Source organism: Triticum dicoccoides, chromosome 7A (assembly GCF_002162155.2).
Source record: "Triticum dicoccoides isolate Atlit2015 ecotype Zavitan chromosome 7A, WEW_v2.0, whole genome shotgun sequence".
In the NCBI taxonomy this organism is placed as follows: domain Eukaryota; kingdom Viridiplantae; phylum Streptophyta; class Magnoliopsida; order Poales; family Poaceae; genus Triticum; species Triticum dicoccoides.
The window spans coordinates 495,484,278-495,509,567 of NC_041392.1; positions in this window are offsets into that span (position 1 = coordinate 495,484,278).

Sequence of the window (25,290 nt, forward strand, 5' to 3'; positions counted from 1 at the left end):
CTCTTCTGGCCCAACTCTTTTACTCCGGGGTCTTATTTCGGTCCATAAAATATCGTTAAAAATTGGACGTCAATCGGACTCCATTTGGTATTCCTTTTCTGTAAAACTCAAAAACAAGGAAAAAATAGAAACTGGCACTGGGCTCTAGGTTAATAGGTTAGTCCCAAAAATCATATAAAATATCATATAAATGCATATAAAACATCCTAGATAGATAATATAATAGCATGGAACAATCAATAATTATAGATACGTTGGAGACGTATCAAGCATCCCCAAGCTTAATTCCTGCTCGTCCTCGAGTAGGTAAATGATAAAAACATAATTTTTGATGTGGAATGCTACCTAACATATTTATCAATGTAATTTTCTTTATTGTGGCAAGAATATTCAGATCCATAAGATTCAATATAAAAGTTTAATATTGACTTAAAAATAATAATACTTCAAGCATACTAACTAAGCAATTATGTCTTCTCAAAATAACATGGCCAAAGAAAGCTTATCCCTACAAAATCATATAGTTTGGCTATGCTTCATTTTCATCACACAAGAATGCTCTCATCATGCACAACCCCGATGACAAGCCAAGCAATTGTTTCATACTTTAATAACCTCAAACTTTTTCCAACTTTCACGCAATACATGAGCATGAGCCATGGATATAGCACTATGGGTGGAATAGAATATGATGATGGGGTTATATGGAGAAGACAAAAAAGGAGAAAGTCTCACATCGACGCGGCGGCTAGGGAGATGCCCATCAATTGATGTCAATGCAAGGAGTAGGGATTGCCATGCAACAGATGCACTGGAGCTATAAATGTATGAAAGCTCAAAAAAAGAAACTAAGTGGGTGTGCATCCAACTCGCTTGCTCACGAAGACCTAGGGCATTTGAGGAAACCCATTGTTGGAATATACAAGCCAAGTTCTATAATGGAAAATTCCCACTAGTATATGAAAGTGACAAAACTAGAGACTCTCTATCATAAAGATCATGGTGCTACTTTGAAGCACAAGTGTGGAAAAAAGGATAGTAGCATTGCTCCCTTTTTTATTTTGCCTTTTTTTGGGACAATGCTCTATAAATGATGATCATCACACATCCATTTATTTACAACTCAATGATTACAACTCGATACTAGAACAAAGTATGACTCTATATGAATGCCTCCGGCGGGGTACCGGGATGGGCAGTGAATCAAGAGTGACATGTATGATAAATTATGCATGGTGGCCTTGCCACAAATACGATGTCAACTACATGATCATGCAAGGCAATATGACAATGATGATGTGTGTCATGATGAACGGAATGGTGGAAAGTTGCATGGCAATATATCTCGGAATGGCTATGGAAATGCCATAATAGGTAGGTATGGTGGCTGTTTTGAGGAAGATATAAGGAGGTTTACGTGTGACTGAGCGTATCATATCACGGGGTTTGGATGCACCGGTGAAGTTTGCACCAACTCTCGAGGTGAGAAAGGGCAATGCACGGTACCGAAGAGGCTAGCAATGATGGAAGGGTGAGAGCGCGTATAATCCATGGACTCAACATTAGTCATAAAGAACTCACATACTTATTGCAAAAATCTACAACTCATCAAACACCAATCACTATGCGCATGCTCCTAGGGGGATAGATTGGTAGGAAAACACCATCGCTCGTCCCCGACCGCCACTCATAAGGAAGGAAATCAAAGAAACACCTCATGCCTCAAATTTGTCACACAACGGTTACCATATGTGCATGATACGGGACTTGCAAACCTCAACACAAGTATTTCTCAATTTCACAATTACTCAACTAGCACGAATCTAATATCACCATCTTCATATCTCAAAACAATTATCAAGTATCAAACTTCTCATAGTATTCAATGCACTCTATATGAAAGTTCTTATTATACCCATCTTGGATGCATATCATATTAGGACTAAATTCTTAAACAAAGCAAACTACCATACTATTCTAAAGACTCTCAAAATAATTTAAGTGAAGCATGAGAGTTCAATAATTTCTTCAAAATAAAACCACCGCCGCGCTCTAAAAGGATATAAGTGAAGCACTAGAGCAAATGACAAACTACCCCGAAAGATATAAGTGAAGATCAATGGGTAGTCGAATAATTATGTAACTATGTGAAGACTCTCTAACATTTAAGAATTTCAGAGCTTGGTATTTTATTCAAACAGCAAGCAAAACAAAATAAAACGACGCTCCAAGCAAAACACATATCATCTGGTGAATAAAAATATAGCTCCAAGTAAAGTTACCGATGAACGAAGATGAAAGAGGGGATGCCATCTGGGGAATCCCCAAGCTTAGGCACTTGGTTGTCCTTGAATATTACCTTGGGGTGCCTTGGAAATCCCCAAGCTTCGGCTTTTTCCACTCCTTATTCCACAATCCATCGAATCTTTACCCAAAACTTGAAAACTTCACAACACAAAACTTAAACAAAAAATCTCATGAGCTCCGTTAGTAAAAGAAAACAAACCACCACTTAAGTTACTGTAATGAACTCATTATTTATTTATATTGGTGTTAAACCTACTGTATTACAACTTCTCTATGGTTCATACACTCAAATACTAGCCATAGATTCATCAAAATAAGCAAACAACACATAGAAAACGGAATCTGTCAAAAACAGAACAGTCTGTAGTAATCTGTAGGTTTCGAATACTTATGGAACCCCAAAAATTCTAAAATTAATTTATGGACGTGAGGAATTTGTTTATTAATCATCTTCAAAAATAATCAACCTAATCTCACTCTCCAGTAAAACATGGAAGCAAAACTCGTGAGCGCTAAAGTTTCTGTTTTTTACAGCAAGATCACAAAGACTTCACCCAAGTCTCCCCAAAGGTTCTACTTGGCACAAACACTAATTAAAACATAAAACCACATCTAAACTGAGGCTAGATGAATTATTTATTACTAAACAGGAATAAAAATCAAGGAACAAAAATAAAATTGGGTTGCCTCCCAACAAGCGCTATCGTTTAACGCCCCTAGCTAGGCATGATGATTTCAATGATGCTCGCATAGAAGATAAGAATTGAAACATAAAGAGAGAATCATGAAGAATATAACTAAAACATTTAAGTATAACCCACTTCCTATGCATAGGGATTTTGTGAGCAAACAACTTATGAGAACAAGAATCAACTTGCATAGGAAGGTAAAACAAGCATAACTTCCGGATTTTAAGCACATAGAGAGGAAACTTGATATTATTGCAACTCCCACAAGCATATATTCCTCCCTCATAATAATTTTCAGTAGCATCATGAACGAATTCAACAAAATAACTATCACATAAAGCATTCTTTCCATGATCTACAAGCATGCAAAGTTGACACTCTTCCAAAATAGTGGGATTAACATTAACTAAAGTCACGACCTCTCCAAACCCACTTTCATAATTATCACAATAAGATTCAACACCCTCCAAAATAGTGGGATCATTACTTCATAAAGTTGACACTCTTCCAAACCCACTTTCATCAATATAATCATCATAAATAGGAGGCATGCTATCATCAAAATAAATTTGCTCATCAAAACTTAGGGGACAAAAAAATATCACCTTCATCAAACATAGCATCCCCAAGCTTGTGGCTTTGCATATCATTAGCATCATGGATATTCAAAGAATTCATACTAAAAACATTGCAATCATGCTCATCATCCAAAGATTTAGTACCAAACATTTTAATACATTCTTCTTCTAGCATTTTGGCACAATTATCGAAACCCTTATTTTCATGAAAGATATTAAAAAGATGAAGCATATGAGGCACCCTTAATTCCATTTTTTGTACTTTTCTTTTATAGACGAAACTAGTGATAAAACAAGAAACTAAAATATTTGATTGCAAGATCTAAAGACCCTCAAGCACTAACCTCCCCGGCAACGGCGCCAGAAAAGAGCTTGATGTCTACTACACAACCTTCTTCTTGTAGACGTTGTTGGGCCTCGAAGTGCAGAGGTTTGTAGGACAGTAGCAAATTTCCCTCAAGTGGATGACCTAAGGTTTATCAATCTGTGGGAGGCGTAGGATGAAGATGGTCTCTCTCAAGCAACCCTGCAACCAAATAACAAAGAGTCTCTTGTGTCCCCAACACACCCAATACAATGGTTAATTGTATAAGTGCACTAGTTCGGCGAAGAGATGGTGATACAAGTGCAATATGGATAGTAGATAATGGTTTTTGTAATCTGAAAATATAAAAACAGCAAGGTAACTAATGATAAAAGTGAGCACAAACGGTATTGCAATGTGTTGAAACAAGGCCTAGGGTTCATACTTTCACTAGTGCAAGTTCTCTCAACAATAATAACATAGTTGGATCATATAACTATCCCTCAACATGCAACAAAGAATCACTCCAAAGTTACTAATAGCGGAGAACAAAAGAGGAGATTGTTGTAGGGTACGAAACCACCTCAAAGTTATTCTTTCCGATCAATCCGTTGGGCTATTCCTATAAGTGTCACAAACAGCCCTAGAGTTCGTAGTAAACTAACACCTTAAGACGCAAATCAACCAAAACCCTAATGTCACCTAGATACTCCAATGTCACCTCAAGTATCCGTGGGTATGATTATACGATATGCATCACACAATATCAGATTCATCTATTCAACCAACACAAAGAACTTCAAAGAGTGCCCCAAAGTTTCTACCGGAGAATCAAGACGAAAACATGTGCCAACCCCTATGCATAAGTTCACGAGGTCGCGGAATTAGCAAGTTGATCACCAAAACATACATCAAGTGGATCACGTGATATCCCATTGTCACCATAGATAAGCACATGCAAGACATACATCAAGTGTTCTCAAATCCTTGAAGACTCAATCCGATAAGATAACTTCAAAGGGAAAACTCAATTCATCACAAGAGAGTAGAGGGGGAGAAACATCATAAGATCCAGATATAATAGCAAAGCTCGCGATACATCAAGATCGTTCCGACTCAAGAACACGAGAGAGGGAGAGAGAGAGATCAAACACATAGCTACTAGTACATACCCTCAGCCCCGAGGGAGAACTACTCCCTCCTCGTCATGGAGAGCGCCTGGATGATGAATATGGCCATCGGGGAGGGATTCCCCCCTCCGGCAGGGTGCCGGAACGGGTCTAGATTGGTTTCCGGTGGCTACTGAGGCTTCTGACGGAACTCCTGATCTAGGTTATTTTCTGGAGGTTTTTGTATTTATAGGAATTTTTGGCATAGGTCTCGTGTCAAGAAGGTGCCCGAGTCGTCCACGAGGCAGACCCAGCGCCTGGGGGGGTGGGCGCACCCCCACCCTCGTGGACGGCCCGGGACTCTTCTGGCCCAACTCTTTTATTCCAGGGTCTTCTTTTGGTCCATAAAAATCGTAAAAATTGGCACGTAAATTGGACTCCGTTTGGTATTCCTTTTTTGTAAAACTCAAAAACAAGGGAAAAAAACAGAAACTGGCACTGGGCTCTAGGTTAATAGGTTAGTCCCAAAAATCATATAAAATAGCATATAAATTCATATAAAACATCCTAGATAGATAATATAATAGCATGGAACAATCAAAAATTATAGATACGTTGGAGACGTATCAATCAACACCGTCGGTGATGGCTTTTGTGCCAACCACGTAGCAATGTCATAGATGGATCCTTGTGCCGAACGATTCTTCAGCCATTCGGCATACTTCTTAGTGTGCTCCTTCATCTCCACTTTTGATGAAGGCACCATTGATAAGAAGCTTTGGCATATCTTCGCCAAGTGTTCTTTGGCATAAGCGATGCAAACTGGGCTATTAAGCAGCACCGTCAAATGGGCTTTTCTGCCAATTCTCCGGGTGTAGCCATTTGCGTGCCAGCAGGGACCGGCTTACCTTTCAGCCTTCCCTCATGGCGAGAGAGGGGAAAACCTATTGGTCTTTGTTTCATGTATTCGGTGCAAAACTCAACCACCTCCTCCGCGGTATAACCTTGTACGACGCTTGCCTCTGGATGGTTTCTATTCCGACAAAAGTGCTTCAGTATTCCCATGAACCGCTGGAAGGGATACCTGTTGCAAAGAAACATAGGACCATAATACTTTATCTCGTCGATAAGGTGCACAGTTAGATGGACCATGACATCAAAGAATGACGATGGGAAAAACATCTCTAGGTTGGACAATATTCTTGCAATATCATCTTGCATATTATCGAACTCTTCAGGATCTACAACTTTCTACCATAGTTTGTTGAAGAAATCATAGAGGTCAATGAGTGTGTTTCTTATATCTTTGTCCATCAGATTCATGATGGCCACCGGGAGGATTTGTGTCAACATTATGTGTCAATCATGTGACTTCATGTGTCCCAACTTTATTTTACCTGAGCTCACATCCACGAGACTTCTGATGTTTGCACAGTAGAAAGAGGGTGTCTTAACTGACAACAAATAGGTGAAGAACTGTGTTGCTTCTTTTGTATTGAAATTGTAACTTTGGCGAGCTTTGATGAATTTCTCATCATCTTCTGCTTCACTCTTGCGTTGTGATTGATCAGCAAGCATATCGAGCCGTGAACCATCACCATCCTTTCTTTTACCTTTAATCTTGAGCAGAGTACCAAGGATGCTTTCACATACGTTCTTCTCTACGTGCATGACATCGATGTAGTGACGTACATGTAGAATCTCCCAGTAAGGTAATTTCTAGAACACCGATTTCTTCTTAAACACTCGATCCTTGGATGTTAGTTTCACCGTCAAAGGGTGGTTCTTGCCAAGCACAACATTAATTTTTTTAGCCATGTTGTGGACCACCTCCTTGTCATATGGTCTTGGGGCCACACCTGCCTCTGTCGTACCATCAAATTCATCTTTCATCTTTCGGTAGGGGTGATTCATCCGCAAGAACCTACGATGATGCAAATACACTATTTTGCGCGAGTTGGGAAGTCTTCTGCTAGCTGTCCTATCCATGCATGTGACACACCCTACATCTCCCTTTGTTTTCTGCCCCGACATGTTGCCTAATGTCGGCATATCTTGAATGGTGTGCCAGCATCGCATGTAGATCAAAAATCTCCTTTCTGTAAGCATCATAACATTTTACAGCAGGTGCATGTATCCACACTGTCAGCAGTTCTTCTACCAGTAGCTTAAAGTAAATGTCGATGTCATTTCTAGGTTGCTTTGGGCCTTGGACAATCATTGACATGATAATGTATTTTTTCTTCATACACAACCAAGGAGCTAGGTTATATATGCACAGAAGCACTGACCATGTGTTGTGATTGGTGCTCATATCGCCAAAAGGATTCATCCCGTCAGTACACTCCCCGAGCCTTATAATTCTAGGATCCTTGGCAAATTTTTCAAACTTGTTGTCGATTAATTCCCACTGAGCCCCATCTTTCGGGTGCCTCATAAACCTATCCGCAATTCGCTCATCATGATGCCACCGCAACCTCTTTGCCTCTCTAGGGTTTGCAAACAAATGCCTCAACCTTGGAATTAAAGGCAAGTACCAAACAACCTTGAACGAGATTCATGTCTTGATCTCGTCATCCAATTTGTACTTGTTCTTTGCTCTCCTGTGCTTGTATCGTGCATGCTTGCATGTGGGACATGCATGAAAATCTTTGTACTCACCACGGTACAGTATACAATCATTCACACAAGTGTGTATCTTCTGTACTTCAAGTTCCAATGGGCAAACAATTTTCTTCATTTCATTCGTGCTTCCGGGGAGCACATTGTCTTCCGGAATAATATCTTTGAAAATACCTAAGATCTCTATGAAGCCCTTCTTTGATAGATTGTTTGTTGCTTTAAATCTAAGAAGCGCCAGGGTGGCACTCAACTTGGAATATTTCTTTTTGCAACCTGGATACAATTCTTTCTTGGAGTCCACATAAATGATTGGCAGATCCTTGTAACCAATCATATCCTTTTCTGGGCCCTCAAAATCTGCAATCATAGTAGCAAAATCTGGCATATCAAGATCGACGTCATCTACGTGGACGTCTTGGTTTTCCAATGGGCGTTTCGGATTTCCGGTGTTCCATTGGTAGCTTGACGCATCTGCCCCAATGTTGGATTCAACATCCATGTGACACTGATCGGGGTTTGGCATCTCGCTGCCCTGGGTATCTTCATCCATGACCTCCTCTTCACCGTGTATGGTCCAACGTGTATATCCATCCGTGAATCCCCTAGAGACTAAGTGCATCTGGACATCTGCAACTTCATGTGACTCTGTATTGGCACAATGAGTACATGGACACGGGATGTAATCCGCATCACCAATTCCACTCTTTGTACTTTCAGCCAAATTCATGAACTCTGTCATGCCACTGATAAAATCTATGGCTTTCCGAATCTTCATCCATTAAGATCGTTCCATCTGCAGCAGACGAATGGTAATTAAAAACAAAACAACAACATTAATACATGGACTAACTGCTGCCCAGAGATGCGTGCATAAATCACAAGGTTTTATTTTTATAATATCTAAGGGCGCTCCATGTTGTTATCTAGACATGCAATGACAAAAATTAATGGCCAGTCAATTTACACGCAGAGTACTAGTACAACACTACACTTAGGAATTGAATACCTTAATTAAGCAACTCACGAAAAGAATACCTTAATTAATTAGCTGCACGGCGACCTCAAACCAGCAGACAGACAAGCGCGATGCGGCGGCACGCCGAGATAGCAGGGTCGAGGAGCAAAGCTTAGTGCGGCTGCCGCGTGAAGTTTGACCCCCACTATCCCGCCATCGACCGCGATGGATGTGCTCGAATCACGCCATCGCCGACCTCGATGGTTGAGCTCCTCCTATCTCCCGCCACAGACCGAGGATTGACCTCTTATGACGCCGCCACTGCCACCACCCACCGACCGAGGATTGACCTCTTCTTTTGTAGCCGCTGCCTAGGCCGCCGCTGACATCTCTATATGCAGAGCGGCTGTTTTTTTACGGATATCCATGGAGTGGCTATTTACACGGTATCTCACCGTAACTCAATTATATGGACATGGTAGTGCATCACATACGGTGATGTAATGACAACCATGTCTAACCTACATTGTCTTCTCACATGGTTTGGGCGGAAATCGTGTGTGACGTTGTAATACCCAACACAAACAACATGTACAAATAGTGTGCCGATTACAACATATATATAGTGACATTAGTAGTTCCCAGTCGTTAGCTTATTTCCACAGTTTCCCCATTTGCCCCAAATCCCTACATAGCCTCCAAATTCCCTCGCATGGCGCAGACATTGGGGGAATGCGGACGAGTGATGCTGATGGTTTCGGTGCGGCTGCTGTCGGTGTCAAAACTGGTGGATCTCGGGTAGGGGGTCCCGAACTGTGCGTCTAAGGTTGATGGTAACAGGAGACAGGGGACACGAGGTTTTACCCAGGTTCGGGTCCTCTTGATGGAGGTAATACCCTACGTCCTGCTTGATTGATATTGATGGGTATGAGTATTACAAGAGTTGATCTACCACGAGATCGTAATGAATAAACCCTAGAAGTCTAGCATGTATGACTAAGGTATTGAGTATATCCTTTCCGGACTACACCCTTCGGTTTATATAGACACCGGGGGGATCTAGGGTTACATAGAGTCGGTTACATAAGAGGGAATCTCCATAGTTGTTCGCCAGGCTTGCCTTCCACGTCAAGGAGAGTCCCATCCGGACACGGGTACAGTCTTCGGTCTTCATATCCTCACATCACATCAGTCTGGCCCATAGATAACAGGCAGGACGCCCAACGACCCCTTAGTCCAGGCTCCCTCAGTAGCCCCTGAACCTGGCTTCAATGACAAGGTATCCGGCGCGTAGTGTTGTCTTTGACATTGCAAGGCGGATTCCTCCTTACGAACTCCCGAATAGTCTCCAGATGAATTAATCATGACCGGACCTGTAACACACACCGCACACAACCGCAGAGAGAATATAATAACACACAAGTCCAATCTGCTGACAACTTTAGCAATGCGACGTCACGCCTGTACGGTCATAATTTCGAATTGTTTTTTGCCCCACGTTTCGAGACATGGTTGTCATTGGCACGTCTTGTCAAAGCAGAGATCGTGTCCCCTTATTACGAGATTCTCATCAATACGGGCGTGGGTAACCCAACCGCGCCGTTTACACAGCCCTTGGGAGTAGACGAATTTTAAGGCAAATGGGGGGGGGGGGGCGTTCGATATTCACCATCCTTATAAAGAGATAAGATTCACCTTTCTTCTCCAATGCTTTCTTCCTGCCTCTCCGTTCTTGAGCTCCAACGCCCAAGCTCTCATTTCCCTGTCTCGAGAAAGCACTCAACTATGTTCGGATCCGGAGGTCAAGGCAAATGGATGGCCTCCTCTTTTAAGGAGGAGGACATCACCAAGCTTCGGGCAGCCGGGTACCTAGCGAAGGAAATCGCCCACCGTCTCCCAGCCCAGGGACAAATCATCCCCACACCGAAGCCCAACTAAAGTAGTGTTTATCCCTCATTTCCTCCGCGGGCTAAGGTTTCCACGCCACCCCTTCGTCCGCGGGTTAATGTTCTACTAAGGGATAGATTTCCACGATCTATCCCCGAACTCCTTCCTCAATATCTCAGCGTTTATCGTCGTGTGCGAGGCCTTCCTCCGCATCCACCCCCACTTCGGGCTGTGGCTCAAAACCTTCAATGTGAAGCCCAAGGTGGTGGACAGACAGCATGCAGAGTGCGGGGGCGCCATGGTGAGCAAGCTCACCAATGTCTCCTGGCCAAAAGGCACATTCGTGGAGTCGGTCAAGGAATGGCAGAAACAATGGTTCTACATCACTAAACCCTGCGGTGCCACCTGGGCCGGGGCTGCCGCATTCAACTCCGGCGCTCCCATGCGACTCACCTCCTGCGTCGAGAAGAGCCCGAACTGGTGTTCATCAGCCAAGCTGATTGCGCTGCAAACGCGCATTCAAAGCATGATCTATAGGGACATCAAGCTTGTTGACGTAATCCAAGTGAAGCTGGTGCGCGGGATCCTCCCCTGCCAGAGCCGAAGCTGCCCTCTATGGGATTTCAACCCAAAAAAGCACCACACCTTGGAAAGGCTCTTCGAAACAGCTCACGAAGATGCTTGGAATCTGTCAAGGAATGGCAGAAGCCATGGTTCTACATCACCGAACCCCGCGATGCCACCTGGGCCGTGGCTGCCGAATTCAATTCCGGCGCCCCCGTGCGGCTCACCTCCTGGGTTGAGAACAACCCAAACTGGTGTTCATCGGACAAGCTGATTGCACTGCAAACGCGTATCCAAAGTATGATTGATAAGGACACCATGCTTGTCGACATAATCCAAGTGATGTTGGTGCGCCGAATCCTTCCCTGCCAAATCCGAAGCCATCCTCTATGGGATTTCAACCCAAAGAAACACCATACCCTGGTGAGGCTTTTCGAAATGACTCACGAAGATGCCTGGAAGTTGCTTTTCAAGGGCAACGAGATACCGCCAGCCACTGGCTCGGACTGGGGTCACGACATAAATCACCCTCCCAACGAGGTATGTTTTTTTCAACACATCCCTTACTTGCTTGTTTGAAGGATGATATCTAAGCTTCCATTACCACTGATTTTTCAGTACTGGTTGAAGAAGGCGAAGAAGATCCAGTGTCCGGCTCCCTTGCCCAAGGAGTCAGTCATCCCGCGCTTAGCAAAGATGCTGGAGCCGGCACCTTATAAGGCAGCAGAGAAGAAAGCCACATGGAAGGCCAAAGGGGCCCGGAGCGGCCTCTGCCACAAGGGTACCTCGGACGCGACGTCCGAAGACAAGGCCCATTCCCCTGCCGCCGAAGACAACGTGGATGAGGAGCAGGAGGAGAGCGAATCTCCCCCAGATGGGGGAGGAAGAAGAGGGTGGCCTCCGCAACTCTGGAGGCGGAGGCGCCCAAAAGGGGGAAGGGCTCCCTCATGGATAACTCCACATGGGACATCGAGGATAGTCCGGAGAGACGCTCCCGCACTAAGTCTCGGGCCACATCGTAAGTACTAACAACTTATCTGCCCATGAAGTTTCCCCTCTTTATAGTGCTGAGACGATTGATTATGTTATTGTAGTCCGGCCCACAACAGCCCTTCGCGATCCTCGTCAGGAGGCTCGCTGGATTCCAAGGCGATGGCCAGCGACTCCCCGCCAGACGCACACTCCCCCAAGATCAGGGATGATGTGGAGGTGCTATCTCGAAGGACTGTTCCCGGTGGGGGAGAGGCTCAGGAGGCGCCCGAAGGCGTAGCCCCCGTCACCGAACACCAAGGGGAACCAATCCCCCCGGAGACTGGCGGGGAAGGTCGTATACAATTCGGCCCTCAACCAGACTCAATTCCGGAGATCGAGGCGGCTCCGGAATCCAGCACGCACCCTCCTTCAAAAGAAGGAGGATGCCTGTTCCGCCGGTGGCCCCTGTCCAACCAGGGGCACCAGATAGTCTGCTGGAAGCGCTGCGAGGCACTTCCATTATGGATGAGCATCGTGTCCTTATGGGCACGGTGATTGAAAAGGTTCAGTCCATCAAGAGCGGACTAACCGGGGCCTACGGCAACCTGCTGACAGGTTTTGAGGTAGGTGACGCCTAAAGGAGAGAATCCCAACGTAGACGGCAGCCCCTGAGACACTGTCTGTTGTTCCGAAAGAAAAAAATGGACAGAGGATCAATCCCCTATGACAGGACACTAACTAATTTTTTCTTAAATACAGGCGTCATTGCTGGCCGCGGCCTCGCATACTGCCGAAGTCTCCGGACTGAAGCAGAAACTGGCGGAGGCTGAGGGAGAGCTGAGCCAAGTGAAGGGGCAGCTCCAGGAGAAACAAGGTAAGCAATAACCTGTTATATATTTCGAAAAGAAGAAAATGATATGCGATGAAGAAAATGCCATGATTTGTACAGAAGCGACGAACGAGGTCGAGGCCCTGAGAAAGGCCCTGGCCAAAGCCGAGGGGAAGGCTATCCAATAGCAAGCCGCCCGTAAGAAGCTGTAGCGACCAGACCTCAAATGGTCCAATCTCTGTCCTCAGGTGTCATCCCTGGATCAGTAATGCTGACACCACACAGTACTTGAAGGATTTATAACAGAGTAGCAATCACACCCTTATTACATCGAGTGTCCCAAAAGAGAACTTATTACAATAAATATGGCTTAAGGCCATCTAATAACGATAACAGCGAAAGGCTTGGAAGATAAGTGAGTCCATCAACTCCAACGACATCACTGAGTATAGAACCATGACCTAAAAGGCATCTTACTCGTCGTCTGAAAAGTCTGCAACATGAACGTTGTAGCCCGAAACGGGTCAGCACATGGAATATGCTGGCAATGTAACACATAGAGAATGATGGAAGAATAAAACTATACTACATGCATATTTGGCTAGTGGAAAGCTCTATGGTTACAGTTTTGCATAAAGCCAATTTTTCCTTACTGCAAAGGAATAAATTTTATTTAACTATCATGGTAGTTGTTTAACATTGAGAATGGTTGACAGCATTCTCAATCCCAATTAAGCATCATCATTAAAAAAACCAACAATTTAATTAGAGTAACATGATGAGATTCACATGTTAATCCAAGTACTAGATACTCAAGATGTCCATAACCGGGGACACGGCTAACCATGATTATTTTATACACTCTGTAGAGGTTTGCGCACTTTTCCCCACAAGACTCGATCTCCTCCGTTGGGATTCTCGCACTACATGGTGTTTGAGAAACGGATGACCGAGACATAGTCTTTCAGAAGCGCTAGCACCTTACGATGAGTAGACCGTACCACCTATATCCCCTACATCTGCTAGTCTACCACTGTAAGAGTTCGCATGACTTAGTGAACTATGCTAGAGCCCATAGTAGCTTGTGGCTGCACACGGAAGTTTCTAGCATGAATAATCTCATGATCCCTTTGAGCTTGGGTGGCGGTCCAAAAAGAAAAATAGGCAATCGGTGGAATACCCAGGTGCCTCAATCCACCAAGATGCGTATTTAAGTTGCCACCTTAGATAAACCATTAATTTAACATTCTCACATCTGTCATGGATTTCAGTCACCCAATCGACGTCACTAGCATAGCATGGCATAAGAAGCAAACATAGAAGTAACTCCCAAAGGTTTGATAATAAACAGGTAATAGGTACTACCTCATCTACTTCCCAAACCCACAATTTAATTAGATCCTAAATCAATGCAATGTGTGAGGTTTGATCTAATGCAATAAAACTGGGTAATAGGATGGTATGATCAAAGTGTTACTTGCCTTGCTGATGATCCGCAAAACCTAGCGATTCGAAGTACCAAGCGGCGCACTCCGGGTACTCTATCGCAAACAAACAAGCATACAATAAGTACTCATCTAATGCACAGGTAAAACTCGAATAAGAGATCAAACCAGATAGTTCAACTTAAGAACTCCGATTGGCAAAAAGAACCAAATCAAACGAAACAACGAAAGACAAACGGCAAAAGAAAAGGCTTCATTCACTATTCTAGATCTAGGGCAATTTTTACACAGGCAAAAACTTGTTCGAGTTGGTTAAACGGAAAGAGGGTTTCGAGACGAAACTCCAGGCGCCTGAATCGCCTGATTCTGACAAACGAGCAAAAAGTTAAACTAAAACAAACATCGGATCAGAAATCGCGATCAGAAAAATCACGGATTTAATCTGAGAAAAAGAAAAACCATGAACGGGTTAACGAATGAACGTTCGTTAACTGGAACTAAACGAAGAATGCATTCGTTAAAACGAACGAACGAGCGAACACTCGCTAAATAAATAAATCGGAGAAAAATCGATCTATTATAAAACAACGAAAACTATGGTTTTCTAAAAAAACCGAAACGGCTTTTCTCAGAAACCGGGGCGGCGGCTACCTCAGCTCGGGGCTCCGGTGAGGCTCTGACGGGGCTCCGGCGGTAGCGGGTGGTGCGGGGCGGCGGGGCGGCGGCTGCGGCGTGGCGGCAGCGGCAGGCGGCTGCGGTGGCGTGGGTGGCGTGGGGAGGCAGCGGCGGTGTGGGGCGGCTCCAGGGGGCTCCGGCGGGGTTTATAAAGAGGGGCCGACTTGGGGAAGGGGGCGGCCTCGGGAGGCGGGTCCTCCCCGGACTCGGCGACGGCGGCGAGTCCCGACCCGGGCGGGAGGGGGCGGCGGCTGGCTGGGCCGGCCTGCTCGGTTGGGCCCTTGGCCCAGTCGGGCGCGGGGTCTCTTTTTTTAAACAATAACGCTGCAACTAAAAAAAGTTCTAAAAAAATAAATAAAATTCTAAAAATGCCAAAACATATTTTCACCGTCTAAATAAAATATTTAGAACAGGATGAACATTTTCTTGGCCCTAAATGCAATTTTTGAAAACGTGCAATTTTTCCTAAATTCAAATAAAATAGCAAATAAAAGCAAAATAAAATCTTATTTGATTTTTTTATTAAATCCCCAATATTTCTATATTTTGGGAAAGCCATTTTATTCCCTCTCTCATAATTTTTATAATAGAAATAATTGAAGATAAAATAAATCAAATCAAATGATCCTATTTTCAAAATTTGAGACAACTCAAATATGAAAATAACGAAATCCCCAACTCTGTCCGAGGGTCCTTGAGTTGCGTGAAATTTCTAGGATCAACCAAAATGCAATAAATATGATATGCAATGATGATCTATTGTATAACATTCCAAATTGAAAATTTGGGATGTTACAAACCTACCCCTCTTAAGATGAATCTCGCCCTCGAGATTCGGGTTGGCTAGAAAATAGGTGAGGGTGGTCCTTTAATAGATCTTCCTCTCGTTCCCAGGTGGCTTCATCCTCCGTGTGGTGGCTCCACTGAACTTTGCAAAACTTGATAATCTGGCTGCGGGTGACTCGGCTGGCATACTCAAGAATCTTGACTGGTTTCTCCTCATAGGTCAAATCACTGTCCAATTGAATCGCTTCCAGCGGCACTGTATCTCTCAGCGGTATATCAGCCATCTCTGCATGGCACTTCTTCAACTGGGAAACGTGGAACACATCATGAACTCCTGACAATCCTTCAGGCAATTCCAACTTGTAGGCTACTTCTCCCATACGCTCTACAACTTTGTATGGTCCTACAAAACGTGGCGCTAACTTTCCCTTAACTACAAAACACTTAACTCCTCGAAGTGGAGATACTTGAAGATAAACTCAGTCTCCGACTTTGTAAACTGTCTCCTTGCGTTTTGAATCTGCGTAGATTTTCTGCCTGGACTGAGCTACCTTGAGCCTATCGCGACTCAATTTTACTTTCTGTTCAGACTCCTTAATCAGATCTGGTCCAAACAACTGGCCGTCTCCAATTTCATCCCATGACAACGGGGTCCTACACCTCGTTCCGTACAAGGCTTCGAAAGGGGCCATTTTCAAACTGGATTGATAACTGTTGTTGTAAGAGAACTCTGCATATGGCAAATTGTCGTCCCAACTAGATCCATAATCTAGCGCACAAGCTCTCAGCATATCCTCCAAAATCTAATTGACTCTCTCGGTCTGTCCATCTGTCTGCGGATGGAAAGCCGTACTGAATTCTAGCCTGGTACCCAAATTTTCGTGCAACTGATTCCAGAACTTTGAGGTAAACTGGGTTCCTCTATCTGATACAATGCTCCTTGGAACTCCATGCAGACATACGATTCTGGTCATGTATATCTTTGCCAACTTGGCACTAGTATAGGTAGTCTTCACTGGAATGAAATGAGCTACCTTTGTCAAACGATCGACTACAACCCATATCGAGTCATAGCCTGAACGAGTTCTGGGCAATCCTGTGATAAAATCCATACCTAACTTATCCAACTTCCATTCAGGTATCGGCAATGGCTGTAGCAATCCTGCTGGCTTCTGATGCTCTGCCTTTACTCTCTGACATACATCCGAAACTGCTACATACTTCGCAATATCCTTCTTCATTCTGGTCCACCAGAAAATATCCTTCAAATTCAAATACATCTTGGTATTTCCTGGGTGAATCGAATATGGTGAATCATGGGCCTCTTGCAGAATCAATTTCCTGATCTCCGAATCATTAGGCACATAAATCCGGTCTTCAAACCATAGGGTATCGTGCTCATCCTCACAAAATCCTTTAGCTTTTCCTTTGCTTATTTTTTCCTTAATAGAAGCAATCTCCTTGTCAGTCTTCTGGGCTTCTATGATCTTATCCATCAACATAGACTGAATCTAAAATGCTACTACATAGCCTCTCGGAACTATCTCCAAACATAGCCCATGAAGATTCTCGGCTAACTCCCTTGGTAAATCTCCCGTCATTAAGGTGTTGACATGACTTTTACGGCTCAACGTGTCAGCTATTACGTTAGCCTTTCCAGGGTGATAATGCAATCTCATATCATAATCCTTGATGAGTTCCAACCATCTCCTTTGCCTGAGATTCAACTCCTTCTGTGTGAAAATATACTTCAAGCTCTTGTGATCCGTGTACACCTCACAATGGTTTCCAATGAGAAAATGTCTCCAAGTCTTCAATGCATGCAATACGGCTGCTAACTCCAAATCATGCGTAGCATAATTCAACTCATGAGGCTTAAGCTGTCGTGAGGCATAGGAAACAACTCTTTCTTCTTGCATAAGCACTGCTCCAAGTCCTCGACGTGAAGCGTCGCAATACACCTCATAATCCTTGGTCTGATCTGGCAAAATCAACGCTGGTGATGTAACCAAGCGTTTCTTCAACTCCTAGAAACTAGCCTCACATTCCTCAGTCCATATGAACTTGGTATCCTTCTTCAACAACTCCATCATAGGTTTCGCAATCTTCGAGAAATTTTCAATGAATCTCCGGTAGTATCCTGCAAGTCCAAGAAAACTCTGGATCTCTCCAACTGTTGTTGGCGCTTCCCAATTTGTCACAGTGTCAACCTTGGTGGGATCCACTGCTATACCTTCTTCGGATATGACGTGTCCGAGAAATCCAACTTCCTTCAACCAAAACTCACATTTGCTAAACTTGGCATATAACTGATGTTCTCTGAGCTTACCAAGTACCAAACACAAATGCTCCTTATGCTCCTCTTCATTCTTCGGGTAAACCAGGATATCATCAATGAACACTATGACAAACTTATCCAAAAACTCCATAAACACTTTGTTCATCATGTTCATAAAATATGCGGGTGCATTAGTCAGTCCAAAAGACATAACGGTATACTCGTACAACCCATACCTGGTGGTAAAAGCCGTTTTAGGTATATCTTGTTCTCGAATTTTCAACCGATGGTATCCTGACCGCAGATCGATCTTGGAAAATACCTTAGCTCCTTGCAATCGATCAAACAGATCATTGATCATCGGTAGTGGGTACTGGTTATTGATGGTTACTTCATTCAATCCTCGATAATCAACGACCATCCTTAACGATCCATCCTTCTTCTCCACTAGAAGTACTGGCTATCCCCAAGGTGAAGATCTTGGGCGGGTATATCCTTTATCTAGTAACTCCTTAGTTTGCTTCTTAATCTCTTCCAAATCCTTTGCGGGCATCCTATAAGGTCTCTTAGATAGTGGCCCTGTGCCTGGCAAAAGCTCAATCAAAAACTCAATATCTCTATCCGGTGGCATGCCTGGCAACTCTTTTGGAAATACATCGGGGAACTCCTTCACTACTGGTACTTCCTCTTGCACAACTCCTGTTAGGAAATTTACTTGAGTCCCTTTTGGCACATGCCGGGATACATACTTGATCCTTCTCCCTTCTGGGGTGGTAAGCAAAATTGACTTACTGGCACATTCAATGTTCCCTTCATACTTTGATAACCAATCCATGCCTAATATCACATCCAATCCATAGGATTCCAATACTATTAGGTCCAAGGGAAATACATAGTTACCAATCCTTAATGGTAACCGATCACACCATAGACTAGCCATATACTCTGCTCCAAGCGAGGTTACTAACATGGGTGACCTAAGGGCTTGGGTTGGCAGTTTATACTTGTCCACAATCCCCTTGATATGTATGAATGCGATGCACTAGTATCAAAAAGAACGAGTGCAGTAAATGACTTAACCAAGAACTTACCTATTACTGCATCGGGCTGGGCTTCAACCTCCTCCACATTTATGTGGTTCACCTGTCCCCTGTTGAAAGGGTTCGGCTTCTTCCCAGAGCCTCCATTGCCATTTCCATTCTGGGCTTCAGGACATTCATTAGCGTAATGTCCAGTCTTCTGGCACTTAAAGCAAGTGACTTGGCTCAGGTCTCTCTTGGCTGGGGTTGATGGGTTGGTGCGGTTCTGGCCGTTGCTTCCTCCATTCCCATTACCATTCTTGGTGCCATTGTGATTGTGCGAGCTACCTCCTCCATGGGTATGCTGAAAATGTCCTCCCGGCCTAGGGGTAAAACGTGGCTTCTGCTGAGCTCCAGAATTGTACTTCCCTTGTCCATACTTCCTCTTGCGATTCTCAATTTGCTCCTGCTTCCCTTCAATCATGAGAGCATGATCTACCAACTCCTGGTAGTTGTGGAAGGTTGCTACCATCAACTGCATGCTCAACTCATCATTCAGTCCTTCCAGAAACTTCTCCTGCTTAGATGCATCTGTAGCAACGTCATCTGGGGCATAACGTGCTAGCTTACTAAAGTCCTTCACATACTGGCCAACTGTCCGTCCTCCTTGGCGCAAGTTGTGAAACTCACACTTCTTCATGGCCATAGCTCCTACTAAAACATGGGTAGTACAGAAAGCATGCTGGAACTGGTCCCATGTGATAGTGTTGACAGGGAAGGTGGCTGTGAAATTCTCCCATCATGATGCTGCGGGTCCTTCAAGCTGATGTGCGGCAAACTTCACCTTTTCCGCATCTGTGCATCCTGCCGTGGTCAACTCCCTTGCTGTCTCGTGGAGCCAATCATCTGCTACTATCGGCTCGGTGCTACTGGAAAACACCGGCGGATTCAGCCTAAGAAAATAGGCTAAGTGATCAACATGTGGTGGTGGTGGTGGGTTGTTGTTGTTGTTGTTCCCCTGATTCTGATTCTGGACTAGCAACTACATCAATGTGTTCTGCTGCTGGATCAACTGAGTGAGCTCCGGTGGGAAGGTAAATCCGGGGTCACGTCTCGGAGGTATCTGAGGGTTTAGAAAAGATGAGATTTAAGAATAGAGAGGGGTCTAGAGAGAAAACACTACCCATATGCACATGAGGCAAAACAAACAATTCCACTTCATTCAATCAAACAAGGGCATACAATCGGTCTAACTATCGCAAAAGTGCTCGGACTACTATATTTACATGGGGGACTACTACTACTGTTGGGGTGGTCTACTAGAAATATTCTTCGGTTGCAGACTCCATGATATCTGCTCTAGCTTCATCAACATAGTCATCATCGCTATCATCTGGATCCGAGTCGGTGTCATCGATGATGATGTAGTCTTCCGGGCGAATCTCCTTGGGTTCTTCGTCTTCCTCTACTGGTGTAGGGCCTCCCATAAATATTCCGATCTTCATTGTTAAGTCGGCAGTCTTGTCCACTAGTACTTCGATTTCCTCTTCATAATCTTCACGTGTAGCCTTGAGTTCTTCCTCCAGTTCCTTGATTCTTGTCTTCGCCTTCTTCAGATCTATCATATTGGCGCACATCTAGTTCTCCTGACATCGAATGTGCTGGTTTAACTCCTGGATAAAAGCTACAATTGATCTATCCTTCCTGGTGCTGATCATCTCCCATTGCTCATCTCGGCGCCCACAAATCTGGTAGATAGTATCCTTGAGATCATTGCGGTAAACTTCTCCAATGCGTCCCATGGCGATGTGAGCTGCCATGCTCTTTCCTAGACTCCATGTTGGTGCATCAAAAGAAAACTCTATGGGTTCAGTGACTGGCATGAACATCCTTCCTGGGACTTGAACTTGAATCATCCAGCACTCTTCTTCAGGAAATGTGGCGTTGTAGGTCCCGGTGAAGCTTGGTACTGCTATGTTTAGGTATCTAGTGACTTCCTTCAAATGACGTCCAAAGGGTGTATCTTCATCCGGTTGCGTGAACTTGTTACTTGCATCCGCCATCCTAAAAGAGTAGAAAAGATGAGAGGTCAGAAAGAGAAGAGAGAGTAGTGATCTAGGGTTTTAACTTAGTGGTCATGTCCTACAGTCAGCGTGTGCTCTGATACCATCTTATAGCGACCAGACCTCAAACGGTCCAATCTCTGTGCTCAGGTGTCATCCCTGGATCAGTAATGCTGACACCACACAGTACTTGAATGATTTATAACAGAGTAGCAATCACACCCTTATTACATCGAGTGTCCGAAAAGAGAACTTATTACAATAAATATGGCTTAAGGCCATCTAATAATGATAACAGCGGAAGCCTTGGAAGATAAGTGAGTCCATCAACTCCAACGGCATCACTGAGTATAGAACCATGACCTAAAAGGCATCTTACTCGTCGTCTGAAAAGTCTGCAACATGAACGTTGCAGCCTTAAATGGGTCAACACATGGAATATGCTGGCAATGTAACACATAGAGAATGATTGAAGAATAAAACTATACTGCATGCATATTTGGCTAGTGGAAAATGGTTACAGTTTTGCGTAAAGCCAATTTTTCCCTACTGCAAAGGAATAAATTTTATTTAACTATCATGGTAGTTGTTTAACATTGAGAATGGTTGACAGCATTCTCAATCCCAATTAAGCATCATCATTAAAAAAACCAACAATTTAATTAGAGTAACATGATGAGATTCACATGATAATCCAAGTACTAGATACTCAAGATGTCCATAACCAGGGACACGGCTAACCATGATTAGTTTATACACTCTGCAGAGGTTTGCGCACTTTTCCCCACAAGACTCGATCTCCTCCATTGGGATTCTCGCACTACATGGTGTTTGAGAAACGGATGACCGAGACATAGTCTTTCAGAAGCGCTAGCACCTTACGATGGGTAGACCGTACCACCTACATCCCCTACATCTGCTCGTCTACCACTGTAAGAGTTCGCACGACTTAGTCAACTATGCTAGAGCCCATAGTAGCTTGTGGCTGCACACGGAAGTTTCTAGCATGAATAATCTCATGATCCCTTTGAGCCTGGGTGGCGGTCCAAAAAGAAAAACAGGCAATCGCTAGAATACCCAGGTGCCTCAATCCACCCAGATGTGTATTTAAGTTGCCACCTTAGATAAACCATTAATTTAACAGGTAATAGGTACTACCTCATCTACTTCCCAAACCCACAATTTAATTAGATCCTAAATCAATGCAATGTGTGAGGATTGATCTAATGCAATAAAACTGGGTAATAGGATGGTATGATCAAAGTGTTACTTGCCTTGCTGATGATCTGCAAAACCTAGCGATTTGAAGTAGAAAGCGGCGCACTCCGGGTACTCTATCGCAAACAAACAAGCATACAATAAGTACTCATCTAATGCACAGGTAAAACTCGAAGAAGAGATCTAACCAGATAGTTCAACTTAAGAACTCCGGTTGGCAAAAAGAACCAAATCGAACGAAGCAACGAAAGACAAACGGCAAAAGAAAAGGCTTCATTTACTATTTTGGATCTAGGGCAAAAACTTGTTTGATTTGGTTAAACAGAAAGAGGGTTTCGAGACAAAACTCCAGGCGCTTGAATTGCTTGATTCCGACAAACGAGCGAAAAGTTAAACTACAACGAACATCGGATCAGAAATCGCGATCAGAAAATCGCGGATTTAATCCGAGAAAAAGAAAAATGACGAACAGGTTAACGAACAAACGTTCGTTAACTGGAACTAAACGAAGAACGCGTTCGTTAAAAGAACGGATGAGCAAACGCTCGCTAAATAAATAAACCGGAGAAAACCCGATCTGTTATAAAAAAATGAAAACTAGGGTTTTCTAAAAAAACGAAACGGCTTTTCTCAGAAAAACCAAGGCGGCGGCCACCTCGGCTCGTGGCTCCGGCGGGGCTCCGGCGGCGGCGGGTGGTGCGGGGCGATGGGGCGGCAGGGGCAGCAAGCGGTGCGGGGAGGCAGCTGCGGCGCGGCGGCTGCGACAAGCGGCTGCGGCAGCGCAGGTGGCGTGGGGAGGCGGCGACGGTGTGGGGCGGCTCCAGGGGGTCCGGCGGGGTTTATAAAGAGGGGGGCGGCGACTTGGGGAAGGGGTGGCCTCGGGAGGTGGGTCCTCCTCGGACTCGGCGACGGCGGCGGTCGGGACTCCTGTCCCGACCCGGGCGGGAGGTGGTGGCGGCTGGCTGGGCCGGCCTGCTCGGCTGGGCCCTTGGCCCAGTCGGGCGCGGGGTCTCTTTTTTTTAAAACAATAACGCTGCAACTAAAAAAATTCTAGAAAAATAAATAAAATTCTAAAAATGCCAAAACAAATTTCACCGTCTAAATAAAATATTTAGAACATGATGAACATTTTCTTGGCCCTAAATGCAATATTTGAAAACATGCATTTTTTCCTAAATTCAAATAAAATAGCAAACAAACCAAAATAAAATCTTATTTTATTTTTTTATTAAATCCCCGATATTTCTTTATTTTGGGAAAGTCATTTTATTCCCTCTCTCATAATTTTTATAATAGAAATAATTGAAGATAAAATAAATAAAATCAAATGATCCTATTTTCAAAATTTGAGACAACCCAAATATGAAAATAACGAAATCCCCAACTCTCTCCGAGGGTCCTTGAGTTGCGTGAAATTTCTAGGATCAACCAAAATGCAATAAATATGATATGCAATGATGATCTATTGTATAACATTCCAAATTGAAAATTTGGGATGTTACAGAAGCTCAAGGCCCGGGCCGGCAAGGTCCAGCAGGAGCTCAAGGACATGGTGAAGAAGTGTGAAGCCTTGGAGCGCGAGGCGTCGGCCCGAGAGGCCGAACTTACCCAAGCACTTTAGAGCGCGGAGGCCGCATGGAATGAGGCCCGGGATGCTCTCCAGGAGATCCAGGAGGCGAAGAAGATCACATCGGGTAAGGCGTTTAACATGCAAAGCAAGTATGCAGAGAGGAAGTACCTTTTACTAACCCGGATTCAGAGTTGCCCAGGGGCGTTTGTGGATCTGCCGCGCAGTGCATCCGATGCTGCGAAGTTCTTCCGAGTTAGGGAAGGGGATTCACCGAAGAAGCTGTTTTGGTCGCAGTATGCTGTGCCAGAACATCCGATGGCCTTTGCCGATCAAATGAAACAGTTGGTTGAGCTAGACAGGATGGCCGAACTGGCCATGAAGGATTTAATAATCTGACTATGGCCAGCTGAAGCTATACCTAGAAGTTATTTTGGCCTCATGAAGTGGGTGGTGGAGGCTTGTCCGCGGCTAGACATCGTCAAGCGATCAGTCTGCATCGAGGGTGCCCGCATGGCCTTCGCCCGTTGCAAGATGTGGTGGGCGAAGATGGATGCCGTCGAGGTGGCCCGGGGGCCGCCGGAGGGCAAGGAGCACCGCATACCCGAGTGATATTTTGCGGATGTCCTGGAGGGATCTCAACTTGTCGCAACGCAGTGCGGGAAGGATGTTATTCTCGAATAAATACATTCATATTTTGCCTTGTATGATCAAAACAAATCCGCTTTGTAATATATATTTTTATTATGTTTTAATTGTATCCTCCTGTGCGGCTGTGTTGTATGAAATCTGACGGTTGGCCAGTCGTCGGCTTCTACCCTCACGTAGGTAGTACGGAGGTGTTCGGGATGGTATCTAAACAATCTTGATCCAATTATATGGTCCTTGAAGGAGTTGTTTAGCGCAACGAACCAGGCAACCAGACTATACGGCTTGAACACCCTCACTTAGCCATAGGAGTTTTATAATAAAACATAGGCGCAGCCCCTGGTATATGAACCAGGGTGCTGCCAGTGTCTGATCGGGAAGTACCGATCCTTCGCGAAATGCGGAAAAACCTCCAATGGTTTGAGACCTCCGAACAGCTGACCGGCTCTCGCCGCATCATGACAGTCAGTTTTCGGCTTTCTCTACTGAGGTGCTCATCCAGTTTAGACCAGGGCACAATCGCAGTAGTTCTCCCTTTACTACCCTAGCCGATGTAGCAGAACATAGGGTAGCAAGCACAGAGCCGGCCAACCCAACTATTGACCAAAGACATGATTCGGAGCCAATGCATATAATGCTAAATTCGGGGTGCCGAACTATACTTACAAGAAGTGTTCGTACTTTTGTTGCCGTAATGTTGGGTGCTATAAAGCCCCTGGGAAACATGAAAATGTACCAAAGTGTATGGGTGCTACCTGATGGGGTTATCCACAGG